Here is a 6000-nt window from a genome sequence, read left to right as displayed (position 1 = left end):
TGTGTCACCTAACCTAGCATATAGTAATGAGTGTGACAACTAACTCACCTAAGGTTCTCTTAAACAAAGGTATCCCCCACCAAGATCTAGATAATTGTACATTGTAGCACAAATACATTGTTGTTCAAGATCTGGTGAATTATGATAGTCCATTCTATGTCGTTGTCTACTATAATCTTTGTTCTTATTTTACTCTCTGTCTCATATTTTGTCTTTTATGTCCCGTCTCTGTAATTTCCGGTTTATTTAAAACGATGCCCACCTTTGTGTAACTCTTACGTTGACTACATTCAAAATATGTCATCTTTTTCCCAGGATGCTCTAATGTTTGTGGATATAGATTGAGACCACCTACAACCTCTGATAAGTCATTATACAATGCAATATGGTAGTGCCATAAAAAGACATTTATACAGAATTGCGAACCTGTATTTATATTTATAGGATGCACTTTGTCTGACACTCTCTACTTCTTTATATAGGCTCATTTGAGTGTTATATACACAGCTGTCTTTCCTCCAGGACCACTGGCCAGAGTCAGGACATTTTATTTCCCGTCCCTACGTCCCTCACCACCTACGTCCGAATCACAGCCGTGAGAATATCCTTTAACAGCCCCTCTGTCACTTGTGTCATATTGCTTAAACGATCATTACTTACTCTATGTTCTCTTTTAAAGGATTCATTCACTCGATCCTGAGAAATGCATTTACATCTATCTACAATGAACTAGCAAAGATGAGATTTTTACTTTTACCCCTTTTTCTACAAAAAAAATGTTTACTGAACTTGTTAAGTTGATTCCTCCCATAAATGATTATTCTGTAGTTCATAAGGCAAACATGGCAGGAAAACCTACAGGACCCCTCACTCTGATGGAGAGGGGCTTAGAGCCCCTGATTGTCAATGGGACTAAGACCACCTGAGGATAAAGTGTTGTTAAGGATGTTGCAGGTGACATGAACTTTTCACTTTATTGATGTGACTTAATATCCCTCCCTTACTCTCTCTCTCTTTATTTATGTACAGTATATATATAAAAAATATCCTATCACTCCAGAGTTTCCTTACTCATTAACACTACTTAATGCCTCCCTTGGCTTCACTGCAAGTCTTAGATGTGGTGATGAGGCAGTTCCCTTTACTTAATGTCCTCATCAGGTTATCTGTAACTATTCCTCTCAGGTATCTCAGGTACAGAATACTGTATATACAGTATATGGAAGTTGTGCCATTAAGCAAATAAGCAAATAATATTCACCTGAAATATGTACATGGCCATTTTTTGCAGATGTAAAAACAACTAGACGTAACGCAGAGCGTTACAAAATATGACCGCCGAACTGTTCAGTAGGTTTTGGCACAGAATGAGTCATGGTTGTCAGTGTGTTTGTGTGTTTTTATGTGTTTTGTGTGTGTAAATGGGTTTGTGTTTCATTTTTATGTATTAAAGGAATTATTTGAGATAGATTTTGATGATTTGGTTATGTAATGTTTTGTGTACTACTTTTTTGTGGATTGTTTTGGTATATTTTTCTTTTGCAATGTAGTTTGTTAAAACAGGTCACATAAAGAGGGGTGGAAACAAGTGAAGTTTCCAACCAGCAACAGGTGGCGCTATAGGTGATATCAGTCAGGCATATTTACGCGTTCGGGCCAGATCCAGCGTCCACCCTAAGACATTTTCTCTGGATCAAACAATGTACGCAAGAGTTAAAAGAGACTTTGTGTTTTGTGGCAAGCACTAACAAGTTGGCAAAGTTTGAGGGTCTGCCACGCCAACACCTTCAGACTAATGAGAAAATCCAATATAACTTTTAGTCGCCCATGGCTGAAGAGTAGCCGGACCACATTTCAAGGCGTTACCATTAAATCTGTCGGAGGAGTTTGATCAGATGCAAGGTGTGCAAACGCCGTCAAAACGCATCTTCCCCTCAAAATGGCCGACTTCCTGTGGACCTGCCACCATGGTGTCAAGAGACTTTTTGGTGCGTCCATGCATGATGAAGACGTGTACCGAATTCCGTCAAGCTTTGCCAAAATGACCCCAATGCGCAGGGTTTTTTGCAATGTTCTAAGGGGCACTACAGAGCCATTTTGCTCCATCCATGGACAAAAACTCTACCGAAGATGGACAGTTACAGGCTTGATGTCCCTGGCAAATTTGGTAATTTTTCGAGCACTTTGACATATATTCGATTAAAACACCTCATTTTTGCTTTTTCATTTTTAACTAGGTGGCGCTATACATGTTATGAATGGTTATGGTATGGGTTGACATGGCCCCTTGACACAAACATACAAGAACAATTTGGCCCTCCAAGGCCCCACGGTTCTCGGAATATTCGAAGAAAACTGTGTCGCGCCACCTACAGGCCAGTTGGTGTATAATCATATAAGTAAGGGATAATGCAGGTCATTGTCGGGAAAATAAGCCCCGACAGGGCGAACAGCACCCGACGCGAACCTACAGGCCAGTTGGTGTATAATCATATAAATCAATTAATTGCATGCCGCTGTTTCAGTGTCCCGGGAATCGTAGACAGAAAATCGGCAAACTGAAAAAAAAATAAAAATAAAAAATAAATATAATATAATGGTCATAATAAAACTTCACTGGTCAGGTTTCCTAGATACTGTGGCATGTTATTCACCCCTTAACTGTACATAATGGGACAGTAACATAATTGCAGCCAACCACACAATGCAGCCAACCACACAATGCACAACGCTCAGCAATAACCACAAATTCAAGATATAGCCTGTATGATGGGTTGGAGATGAGGTACATTGTTGCAAAATAGCATCATCAAAACCCCACAGATGATGTTAGGGCGCATAGGCTGAGGCCTATCCAGTTGCACTTTCAGCCAGTGAGTTCAGCGGAAGCCAGATCCGACTCAATACATGTGATTTCAACGGGATTGGACACTCTGACTTTGGCTGCCACTTAGCGCTGAAGCATCAAAAGCCTCGCCTATGTCTAATCCAAATACTAGGCCTACTCATCTATGCCAGGAGACAACAGGACATTTCACAGTATTACCACCGTCCATCTGTCAGTCGAGCTGTGACGTTCTCTGTTCATCAGGCGATGATTATTTATAGGTGATGAATGAAGAAAGGATGAATGACTTATTTTGCATCTGAAACCGGAGCTGCTTTTCATTAGGACAGTGGGTCCACACTAATCTGTTGTGTACACAAGCTAGAGCTTGGCCCAACATGTTTTTTTTTTGTGTGTGTCTCACTGTGAATGCTATGGAGGATTATCGGGGCCAAAACTAAATAAATAAATAACTAAATAAATAAATAAATGAATGGTTAAATACTTGGATAAATACATAATTAGATTTATTTATACCTACATTTATTTATTTATACGTACATATATTTATTTATACTTACATATATTTATTTATACTTACATTTTGTCATACATTTTGTCATACATTTTGTCAAACATTTTGTCATACTTACATTTTGTCATACATTTTGTCATACATTTTGTCATACTTATTGTCCACGGTGTAACTTGCTTGCAGCAAAATAAATCCGTCATCCCCTGTCACCAAGTCAGGGGGCGGGTTAAAGCCTCTGATTGGTGGTTCAACTTGAATTGACTGCTTTTGACTAATTCAAGATGGCAGCACCCGGTGTGGATTCAATAAATGGAATATTGCATGCTACAGTAGTCGAAATGTTGGCTGTAGCTGAGGAGATGGAGGCAACTGCAATTCACATTGTTTTTAAAATCATATTGAGGGCTTCGCTGAGATTATATCAACGGTATCGGCCCTGACTGACACAGACATAGATGAAAATGTGTTCACGATCCTCAGCGAGATGGTAGCAGATGAGGCTGAGTGATAGCCTACAGGTCATACATCCTGTAGGTGGTCGTACTCTGTTTGATCTTCGGCTGGCACAATTGAACACTTCGCACTCTCTGGCCTGAAAATACAAGATATTGCGAACCTTTTTCGAGTGTCCAAGCGCCCTATCAAGCGACAAATGCAGCAGAGTGGTATCAGGTATTAATAAGAGTAGACTGTGTCTGTGTCAGGGGTATAGATGTTCGGGATCTGGAGAAAGTAATGGGTAAACGTCCCTTGTCATGACTAAAAGGAGAGCTCCAACTATTAACTCTCTAGTCTGAGAGTTGTCATTTGTTGGGGAGCTGTGAGACTCTTTCTCTGAGACTGTTGTAACGTCATTACTGCTTGACTGTCACTATGTTTACAGTATTGTGCCCTATAAAAGATGGTCCTCCGGCCTTCAGAGCGGAGAGAGACATGATTGAGACCTAAGCCTGGTGTTGTGTTGTTTTTTATTGTCAGAGGTCTGGGTTTCTCTCCCAATCTACAGATTGATAAACGTATTTAAATCCAGAACTCAACTGAACGTAGACCCCGTTTATACGGTGGGAAAACGTATATATTTTCATGCGGTTTGGCCTTTCATTTACGAGAAAAAACGGAGGTTTTATCACGGGAAACGATCATTTCTAAAAACTCCGGCCAAAGTGGAGATTTCAGGAAAACTCAGTTTTTGCGTGTGCACTGGGTCAAACGGAGTTTGCGTCACATATGCGCCTAAAATGCATTCGTGATGTGAGTGTCCTATATTTACTGTTTACTGATCATGGATGCTGTTAACGTAGTGCTCATTTATACGTTAATGCAAACGCAGGATTGCATTCTTTCAACCCTATAACTGAATCTCTCAACCCTTCCCCAGTGTGTGACTATTGGCTTTAACAATGGTATCCCCTGCACTTCCACCAGTGGACTACGAGTTTTACATTCCATCTTGTCTACCTGTTGTAGCCAAATAAACGTAAAGGACATATCTAGGACTCATAGCCAATTTAATGGATTAGCAGCCTACTTATGCAAACCTACAGGTTTAGCATAGTTATGATGGCGTTTGGGGGCGTATATGCGGGTTCATGTAAACAGAAAGTTTTTTGGAAAAAGACCTTGTGTGTACGACGTTATTTTTGAACGGAAGGGCAGAAATATTCTCTATTCTGTAATTACCCGGCTATGTGTAAATGTGGTCTTACTCTTAGTCATCCGTTTATGAAGAGACGGACAAAACACTTTCTTCATCACTGGTGATTCAAAAACTGAGGACATGAGAACCATGCTACAGCGTAACATTCTAATAGCAGCCTGATGCAAACTATGGAAGAGATAGACGTGATGGGGTAACGACAGCGCTACGACCTGGCTACGACTACTACGGCCAGTGCACCCAGTAGGCCACATTAAACCCAACATTTCATAACACTACTAGAAATACTACTAGTAGTAGACGAGTTGAGGGCCTCTTAAATTAAGGATGCAGACTCACGCAGCAGCTGAGGGTATGTCTTCTGGGACATTCTGGTATCTTGATTTATTTAAATAATGCTCAATAACTTTCATTAAACTAAATCTGGCGCTTGGCATCCATAAACGCCAAAATTCAGTATCCCTCGAGCCTGATCGACTGGTTGAGCCTGCCTGGTGTGTAATACTGTTCATTCACCAATCAGAGGCTTTAACCCGCCCCCTGACTTGGTGACGGGGGATGACGGATTTATTTTGCTGCAAGCAAGTTACACCGTGGACAATAAGTATGACAATAAGTATGACAAAATGTATGACAAAATGTATGACAAAATGTATGACAAAATGTAAGTATGACAAAATGTTTGACAAAATGTATGACAAAATGTAAGTATAAATAAATATATGTAAGTATAAATAAATATATGTAAGTATAAATAAATAAATGTAGGTATACATAAATCTAATTATGTATTTATCCAAGTATTTAACCATTCATTTATTTATTTATTTAGTTATTTATTTATTTAGTTTTGGCCCCGATAATCCTCCATAGAATGCAAGCCACGTGACGATTACGCCAATCCCACCTGCAGTAAATGTGCCAAAACAAATCACAGTAGACGCCCTCTAGAGTGGGGGAGCATGTTCGTTTTCTCGCTCG

This window comes from Sprattus sprattus, assembly GCF_963457725.1.
Source record: "Sprattus sprattus genome assembly, chromosome: 2".
NCBI lineage: Eukaryota > Metazoa > Chordata > Actinopteri > Clupeiformes > Clupeidae > Sprattus > Sprattus sprattus.
The sequence above is the reverse complement of the archived record's forward strand: the minus strand, read 5'-3'. Positions refer to the sequence as shown.